This window comes from Aotus nancymaae, unplaced genomic scaffold (assembly GCF_030222135.1).
Source record: "Aotus nancymaae isolate 86718 unplaced genomic scaffold, 86718_ANA_hifiasm-v0.15.2.pri h1tg000033l, whole genome shotgun sequence".
Lineage (NCBI taxonomy): Eukaryota > Metazoa > Chordata > Mammalia > Primates > Aotidae > Aotus > Aotus nancymaae.
In genome coordinates, this window is record NW_026988447.1 from 17,625,153 (window position 1) to 17,635,390 (window position 10,238).

Below are 10,238 nucleotides of genomic sequence, written 5' to 3' on the forward strand. Positions count from 1 at the left end.
GTATGGTGGAAGTGAAACAGATTACAACAGATGCCAGGGTTTTTGTTTTGGATAGAAATCTTTCTAAAAGGCCATGGTAAATCTTTGGAAATTATTGATTAAGAGAGATTATATAACCAAAGCAGAGTGGCATATTTTTCTTCTGTAATTATTTGATTTTGATATCTCCAAAGTTAAACTAGCTTTGTAACATGGTTGCATATTAAGAGATGAAATGCATGATATTGAGTTAATTGTGAGAACTTCAGTGGCCCCAGATAAGTATAATCATGAAAAAAGTAAGATTGTTTGAAGACTGTAATATTGCATTCTGATGCAAACTTATGACTTTGTCATTTTACTAATTTTATGGTTTGGGCAAATTTTCTAATTTATGAGTTTTAGCTTTTGTATCTTTAAGATCTGACAAGTATTTTTTTTAAAACTACTATTGTAAATGGATTTATTTTCTTGATTTTCTTTTTAGATAGTTATTAATGTAAAGAAATGCAACTGTTTTTAAAATTTTTAAATTAATTTTTAATGTTTATTTTCATTTCACAGGTACATGAAATATGTACCTGTGCAATGGGAGTTTTTTGTACAGATTACTTCATCACCCAAGGATTAAGCCTAGTACCCATTAATATGTTTTTTTAATCTTCTCCCTACTCCAGCCCTCCACCATCAGGTAAGTCCCAGTGTGTGTTATTCCCCTCTATGTGGCCATGTGTTCCCATCATTTAGCTCCCACTTGTAAGTGAGAACACACTGTATTTGTCTTTCTGCTCCTGCATTAATTTGCTATAGATAATGGCCTCCAGTTTCATCCATGTCCCTGCAAAGGACATAATCTCACTGTTTTTCATGGTTGCATAGTATTCCATGGTGTATATCTACCATATTTTCTTTATTGGGTTTAATATTGATAAGCATTTATGTCAATTCTATGTATTTTCTATTGTGAATAGTGCTGCAGTGAACATACATGTGCATGTGTCTTTATGATAGAATGATTTATATTCACTTGGATATATACCTAGTAATTGGATTGCTCAGTTGAATGGTAATTGTTTTTAACTCTTTGATAAACCACCACACTGCTTTCTACAATGATTGAAGTAATTTACATTTCTACCAATAGTGTATAAGCATTCCCTTTTCTCTACAACCTTGCCAGCATCTGTTATTTTTTGGCTTTTTAATAATAGTTACTCTAACTGGTGTGAGATGGTATTTCATTGTAGTTTTAATTTGCATTTCTCTAATGATCAATGATGTAAATTTTTTTAATGTATTTCACTGTAGTTTTAATTTGCATTTCTCTAATGATCAATGATGTAAATTTTTTTAATGTTGATTTTGTATACTGAAACTTTACTAGTTGCAGAATGTTGTTAAATTTAAACATTACATTTTTAAAATGTTGGTTTTGTATACTTCAACTTTACTAGTTGCAGAATGTTGTTAAATTTAAACATTATACGTTTTTTTTTTTGAGACAGAGTCTCCCACTGTCACCTAGGCTGTAGTGCAGTGGTGGGATTTTGGCTCACTGCAATCTCCACCTCTTGGGTTCAAGCAATTCTCCTGCATCAGCCTCCCAAGTAGCTGGGACTACAGGCATGTACCACCACACCCAGCTAATTTTTTTTGTATTTTTAGTAGAGGCCGGGTTTCACCATGTTGGCCAGGATGGTCTTGATCTCGTGACCTCGTGATCTGCCCGCCTTGGCCTCCTCAGCCTCCCAAAGTGCTGGGATTACAGGCCTGAGCCACTGCGCCAGGCCTTATATATTTTTTTAATGTTGATTTTGTATACTTCAACTTTACTAACTGCAACTTTACTAGTTCTAATAGTTTTTTTGTGGAGCCCTTAGGATTTTCTAACTATAGGATCGTGTCATCTGCAAACAGGAATAGTTTTACTACTTCCTTTCTGATTTAGATGTCTTTTATTCTTTTTCTTAACCAATTGCTCTGGTGGAGACTTCAAGTACTATGTTGAATGTATGTGGTGATAGTTGGGATCCTTGCTTTATGCCAAATCTTAGAGGAAAAGCTTTCAGTTTTTTTTCCCATTGATTATACTGTTAGCTGTGGACTTTTCATAAATAACTTTTATTGTGTGAGGAAATTTCCTTCTATAACTATTTTGTTGAGAGTTTTTATCATTAAAGGATGCTGAATTTTGTCAAATGCTTTTTCTGCATCAATTGAGATAATTGTGATTTTTATCTTTTATTTTGTTAATGTGGTATATGACAGTGATAGATTTTTGTATGTTAAACCAGCCTAGCATTCTGGGGATAAATCTCCCTATGTCATAATGTAGAATGCTCTTGATATGTTGTTAAATTCAGTTTGCTGATATTTAATTGAGGAGTTTTACACCTATGCTCATCAAAGTTATTGGTCTATAGTCTACTTTTCTTGTGATATCTTTATTTGGTTTGGTGTCAGGATGATGCTGGCTTCATGAAATGAGTTAAAAACATTCCTTTTACTTCTATTTTTTGAAGGATTTGAAAAGAATTATTAGTATTAATTTTTCTTTGAATATTTGGTAGAATACAGTGATGAAACTATCTGGTTTTTGGCTTTTATTTGTTGGGAGGACATTGATTACTATTTCAATCTTCTTATTAGTTATTAATCTGTTCATGATTTTGAATTCTTTTTTATTCAGTCTTGATAGGTTATATATTTCCACAGACATATCCATTTCCACTTATGCAATATATTGGCATATAATTGTTCATAATAGTCCCTTGTGATCTTTTAAAATTTTACTACTGAGGCTTCCATTGTAATGTCTCTTCTTTTCTGATTTTATTAACATAACCCAAGAGGTGACAGATTTGTTGTCTTAGTCCATTTGTGCTGCTGTAACAAAATACTTGAGACTTAGTAATTTATAAAGAATCAAAAGCCTCAGACACCCTACTCTAATTGGTGAAAGCTGTGGCATGGGCTGTACCAAGGAAAGATTTGTCTCATGGAGATATCTATTTTTCCAAGGTCAAGGAACTGGCTGGTTCAGTATCTAGGGAGGGCCTTTTTCATTGATTGTGTCTTCTCACATTGGCACTCTCACATGGTGGAAGATGGAAGTGTAAGAGAGGTGAACACGCTCTGAAGCTTCTTTTATAAGGGCATTAATCTATCAATAGAGATTCAGTTTCAACATGAATTTTGGAGAGAATATTTACATTTCAGCATCTATACGCTGAAAATTACAACACATTAAGGAAAGAAATTGAGGAAGACACAAATAAATAGAAAGATATCCTGTGTTCATAGATTGGAAGAATTAATACTGTTAAAATGTTTGCACTATTCAAAACAATATATAAATTCAATGCGATCTTTATCAAATTTCAATGGCGTTTTTCAGAGAGATGCAAAAAACAATTCACATAGAACCACAAAAGATCCTGAACATTCTAAATTTCATATAGAACCACAAAAGATCCTGAATAGCCAAGGCAATCTTGAGAAAGAAGTAGAAAGTTGGAAGCACCATACTTCCAGATTTCAAGCTATGTTACTGTATATATAGTAACCAAAACGGTTTCATACTGGCCTAAAAACAGACATGTAAACCAATGGAACAGGATTGAAAGCCCAGAAATAGGCCCAGGAATATATAGTCAACTAATTTTCAATAAGAGCACCAAGAATATACAATGGGGAAAAGTTAGTCTCTTCAGTAAATGGTGCTGGGAAAACTGGATAGTCACATGCAAAATAATAAAAATGGACCTTTATCTTATGCCATACACAAAAAATCAACTCCAAATGGATTCAAGATCTACTTGTAAGACTTGAAACCATAAAACTCTAGAAGAAAACATAGGAGAAAGGCTTCTTGACATTGGCTTTGGAATGTTATTTTGGTTATCATACAGGCAAAAAAAGCAAAAATAAACAAATGGAAGTATATCAAACTGAAAAGATTTGCACAGCAAAGGAAACAGTCAACAAAATGCAAAGGCAACCTACAGATTGGGAGAAAATATTTGTAAACCACATTTCTGATAAGGTATTAAGACCCAAAATACATAAGGAACTTAAACAACTCAACAGCAGAAAGCCAAATACACTGATTAAAACATGGGTAAAGGACCTGAATAGACATTTTTCCAAAGAAGACATAAAAATGGCCAACAGGTATACAAAAAGGTACTCAGCCTTGCTAATCATCAGGGAAATGTAAATCAAAACTATGGTGAGATATCCCTTACACCTCTTAGGACTGTTATAAAAAGATGAAAGATAGCAAGTGTTAAGGAGGATGTGAGCAAAAGGAACACTAGTAGACGTAGTAGACTGTTGGTGGGAATGTAAATTCGTACAACCAATTTGGAAAACAGTGTGGAGATTCCTCAAAAAATTAAAAATAGAACTACTATATGATCCAGAAATCCCTCTTCTAGGCATATATCCAAAGGAAATAAAATCAGTACCTTGAAAAATTATCTATGCTTCCATGTTCATTGCAGCTTTAGTCACAATGGCCAAGATTTGAACCCAATCTAAGTGTCCATTGACAGATGAATGGATAAAGAAATTGTAGTGTGTGTATATATATATATAATATTACAATGTGATATTATTCAGCCTTAAAAAAGAAGGAGATTCTGCCATTTTCGACAACATTGATGAATCTGGGAGACATTCTGCTAAGTGAAATAAGCCAGAGACAGAAAAAATACTGCATGACCTCATTTATATGTGGACTCTAAAAAAGTTGAGTACATAGAAGCAGAGAAAGAATGATGGTTACTAGGGACCTAGGGGTAGGGAAAATGGGGAGATGTTGGTCAAAGGGTTCAAATTGACAGTTCTATGATGAATAAGTGCTGGAGACCTAATGTACACCATGGTGACTATAGTTAATAATAATGTATTATACACTTGAAATTTGCTAAAAGAGTAGATCTTAAGTCTTCTCACTACACATACAAAAAAGTAATTACATGAGGTAATGGATATATTATTTGTTTGTGGTAATCATTTAACAATGTATAACATCAGTGTACACCTTGAATATATGGTATTTTTAAATTTGCCAATTTAGCCTGCCTCAGTAAAGCTTAGAATATGGAAAGTAATATTCATTTCAGAGGGTTGTTAGAGTTGAGATAATATCTACAAAGCACTTAATACAAGGCCAGCCATATGTAATAGGTGCTTAATGAATGAAAAGTAATTCCAAACCAAACAAACTGAAGGGTAAGTTTTATAAGTAGAGGAAAGTTAATTGAAGTATCCTTCTTTCTTTCATGTACCAGAGACACTTGCACTTAACAATTGTACAAAAATAATTTCTATATCTGTCTCCCCTCTTCAGACTGTGAGATTTTCAAGATGGGAGAATGTCTTTATTGTTACGTACTCATACCTGGGATCATTGCTGACACATAACACATAATCAATATTTGTTGCAGTGAGCTGAACTGAAATTGACCACCATTATCTGTTTTTCTCTGCATGCTACTGTATTGTGGGAAAATAGCTGAACAAATATTCCCTAACTGTGGAGTATGTTTGTGATTTTCTGACTTAAAATAGGAAGTATTTGATATACATAACATTCAACTGCCGGAAGGACTCTGGGCAATACCTCAAAGGGAAAGATGTCATCTGAACCTGAAAGCAGGACAACAGGACTGCTTTGAGGACAGATATGTTATGTATTAAGATGCTCTGGACTGAGAAAGCAAAAAAGGTGTAGAATATGAATTAAATGGAAATTAAATGGACAAATCACAAGGACTCTGCTTCATTGATGTACAATCAAGCTGTTTCTCACACAGGCAAGTTCTGCCTGAGAGTCTGACTGGGGTGAGTGACAGCAAGGAGTTCCTTTCTTTCTTTCAGGTGTGGTAGGTGCTAAAGTTACAAAGGTGAATCTCAGCTTCTACCCCTGTGAGCTGGTCTAGGGTGACAATGAGGATGTGCACTTCCCTTGCAATGTTCTACCTAATTTTCACCAAAATAATCCTTAAAGTTTACAGGTTTCTTTTAAAAATTTTTTACCCCTTTTCTTCTTGTCCTGAGCATCATTGTGCTTCTGTCTTAGCCAAAGTTTCCCTCTTGCCCCCAGTGTTGTCATCATAGTTCTGGTTCAACTTCCACATTGCCAAATTCCTAATAAATTATTTTAATGGTCATTTCAGAATGGAGGGGACTACTGGTGAATTTAATTTCATTTATTTGGGCTTTTCCTTATTTTATTTTTTAGTTAAAAAATGTAATGCTTCACAAATTTGCGTGTCGTCTATGCCCAGGGGCCACGCTAATCTTCTCTGTACTGTTACAATTTTAGGATATGTGCTGCTGAAGCAAGCACTTCTTTGGGTTTCTCTATCACCTCCAAGTGGGCATTACTTTTGCAATTAGTTAAAGAAGGTATTGAGAAAAAGAGAAAATCATCAACTTGCCCTGTAAAGTCCTAATTATCTTCCTTTAAACATTTAAACTCATATAATCATATTAACATTTTAACACAGAAAATCTACACCCCCCTCCACCTCCCACCTTCTGAGACATTAATGTGCTACACTCCACAGTTTTTTGGGAACTGGCATTGTTCCAGAGAGTACAGGATCAGAGAGTTACCCAAGGCTTGGCATGATTTACGCTGAGTGAGATCATTGCTCCATCTGAGGGTTTTTCACAGTCCAGAATGTTGAGAGATGCAGGACTCACTCCAAATGCCACATGAATCTGTGGACTGTGACCCAGTAATCACATATCCCAAGAGGGGCTGCTAGATATGTTTTAAGAAGCCAGTTGGTATCAATTAATATTACTATTTTCTTGTCAGCTTGCTTTTGACACTTCATGAAATTATACATTAGCTAGTTAGCTCTCTTCTCAATTATCCTTACTATGTTTGCACTAATTTAATTTGGAATTGTTAACAACTGTTGCGACAATTTTCAATGTGGCAAAATCTTATTCATTAAATCCAGGGACCTATATAAAGTTCAAGATGATAGAATATTAGAAGTGTGTTTAACTGTGTTTAATAGGCTTCCTATGTGCAGCAGATACTGACTATAGCAGTTTCCTCTTTTCCAAGGGGATATGTTTCAAGACCCCCAGTGAATGCCTAAAATCATGGATAGTACCAAATCCCATATATACCATGGTTTCTTCTATACATATATAGCTATGATAAAGTTTGATTTATAAATTAGGCATCTTGGGAGATTAACAATAGCTAAGAATAAAATAGAATAATTATAACAATATGCCACTACCACTACTCTTGTGCTTGGGGGCCATTATTAATTAAAATAAGGGTTATGTGAACACAAGCACTCAGATACTGCAATAGTCAATCTGATAACAGAGACAGCTGCTGAGTGCCTAGCAGGTGGGTGGCCTCTACAGCATGGACACACTGGACAAAGGGATGACTCCAGTCCCAGGAGGGATGGAGCAGGAGAGCTTGAGATGTCATCACGTTACTTAAAATAGCTTGCAATTTAAAACTTATGAATTGTTTATTTCTGAAGTTTTCTTTTTCTTATTCATTTTTTTTTTTTGAGACAGAGTCTCATTCTGCTTATTCTGTCACCCAGGCTGGAGTACAGTGGTGCAATCTAGCTTACTGCAACCTCCGCCTTCTGGATTCAAGTGATTCTCCTGCCTCAGCCTCCTGAGTAGCTGGGACTACAGGTGCATGCCACCACGCCCAGCTAATTTTTGTACTTTTAGTAGAGATGGGGTTTCACTGTGTTGGTCAGGATGGTCTTGATCTCTTGACCTTGTGATCCACCTGCCTCAGCCTCCCTAAGTGCTGGGATTACAGGTGTGGCACCACCATGCCTGGTCTGGAGTTTTCAGTATAATCCTTTAGGATTGCGGTTGACTGTGGGTAACTGAAACTATGGCAAGTGAAACTGAGTATAGCAGAAACTACTGTATTTCTAAACTCAACTTTTTCTTTTCACTCAGCTCCTCTTCACCCTGTAAGTACTCACTGACCTTAACATGATTTATTTTGAGTACAGGTCAAGGTTGAATTTACTTTCCTTAGTAATGACCATCCTCACCACTCCTGACCCATGGTTACTCAACTATTTATAGTGAAGAAGTTTTTGACTTTAATTTAAATTACAAAGAGAAGTTGTAGACTCGCCTTCTCATATTCATGGTCCTAGAGAGATTTGAACAATCTGCAAGTAATTGGGGATCCTCAAGAGTAGACTGGCCAATATCCAGGTAGCAAACAGGTAAGCTATGGAAACAGATTTATTGACTTTGCTCTTCTTACTTTGAGATCATTATCTACAGAAGCAGTCTTGCAATGGGTTGTTATTTTTTCATGTAATTAATAGGCTTTTTTAGATAAATGAATGCTGGAGTAGAGAGTAATAAATAGTGAGATTATACAAAATTGCAGAATTGTTTCTCTTGCAAACATGGAGAAACTTGGTGGACTTTTTAGGACTCCCTTTGTAGTGTTCAATCAGATATTTCCTTAATGCCCATGACAATCCTGTGGTTCTAGGAAGCCACTGACTACTTACACATAAGACTTCCAAAAATATCTCATTAAAATCTCATGGAGCCCTAACAAGTGAGAATGTGAAGCCTATTTTAGAAAGAAGGAAATGGAGGCATAGACTGGTTGGCAACATGCCCAAGGGCAGAGAGCTGAGTAGCAGAACTGAGACTTGAGACTGAGTCTTGACCCCAAAGCTCATGTGCTTTCCGCTGCTCTGGAATCAAGAGTTTGGAGACACTGGGTGAAGGGAGATTGGGTGCTGCGGGTAAGTGAAAAGAGACCTTTGCAGACAGTCAGTCTTTAACTAGTTGTACATTTTTTCCTTGTTATTAGGTAGGTCTACTCTCCAAAGCCAGATTGGTAATTGAGAGGCTGCTCTTTGGATCTGGAACCAAGGCAGTCACTAGTGATGTAGGACAGCTGAATTTGAATGGTATGTTGAAAAATGCTCACACTGGGGGTTCACTGCATCCTGCACTCTCCCTCTTGTTCTCTGGCATAGTCTGTGGGCCTCAGGCAAGCCTCTGACTTCCTGAGCCTCAGTTTCCTTATCTGTCAAAGGAAGGCAGTGAACTAGACAATCTGTAAAGATCCTTCTGTGATATTCAGTGTTGCTGATAGAGCCTCACTCTGAAGAGCAAGAGATTCATCAATCCATTACAAATTGAATTGGTTGTTAAAAGTTCTCCCATCTTATTTTGGTTCCAGAAATATGTAACACTATACTGTTTTGGTAATATTTTCTTCCTCTCAGGGTAGATATAGTATATGATGAAAATTAAAAGAAGCCTGTGAATAGAAGTGAGAAGAGTTGGGACAGTGAATCAGGTGGCAGAATATCTGGAAGCTTCTTGTAGACACAGATGGTCGGCATAAACTGTTGTGGCGGGGAATTTGTGCCAGACATCCCATGGAGTTTATTACTAAATGTGGGATCAGTAAACTTTTAAAAACATACTGTGCATGTAAAATCATTTAACATACTGCAAGTGCAAAATCTTTTTGTTTCAGCAATACCTAATCCTTCCTTTCTGCTTTATAAATAATTTAAATTAAAATCTCAGCTTTGGTGTTGAACAGTTTTATTTTTACAATACCGTTGAATGACTCATCAGGAAAAGTGAAGATTCTGATTGTTTGGTAACCCCTGGTTCTAGGATATGCTTCACATAACCTCCAAAAAAATTTTTAAGACAGAAATACTGTAAAGGACAATTAAGTATACAATTAATGTGAAACACTGGAATAAAATGAAAGGATATTATGCCACAGTGTGTGGTCTGAGTAAAAAGCATTAAGGTTGAACCAGCTGCTAAACTAAAGCAAAACAGTTAATTTTATAATGTAGCAAGCAACCATAATTAGGGAATGGTTTTATCTTTAAAATGTAGCCCTGTGTAGTAAAGCCAGAGAGCCTTGCAGGTGGGAGCTGGGATTTTTGTGGAACATTAAAATATTTCAGTGTAAGAAATCCCAGCTGCAGAAATTTGTAATTGAATATATGCTCTTTCTTTTGCATATAATAACTAATATTTTACAATTTATAGATATTTTCACATATATTGTCAAACTTGATCATTATACCCCAAAAGGTACGTGGAAGATATTACTGCAATAACAATTTCACTTTAGAGATGAAAAACTGGGCTTCAGGCTAATGACTTGCCCAATTTAAAATAACTAGTAAGCAACATAGCCTGTACTCAAACTGAGTTTCTATTGGAGAATCTCT

General features: G+C 35.7%; 1 non-coding gene across 1 annotated transcript; it reads right to left on the minus strand.

Moving 5' to 3' along the window:
- Positions 1-6,230: 6,230 nt before the first annotated feature.
- On the minus strand, positions 6,231-6,337 carry LOC135277844 (U6 spliceosomal RNA). Its single transcript, XR_010345425.1, has one exon. It is a non-coding gene; the product is annotated as a U6 spliceosomal RNA (small nuclear RNA).
- Positions 6,338-10,238: the final 3,901 nt, after the last annotated feature.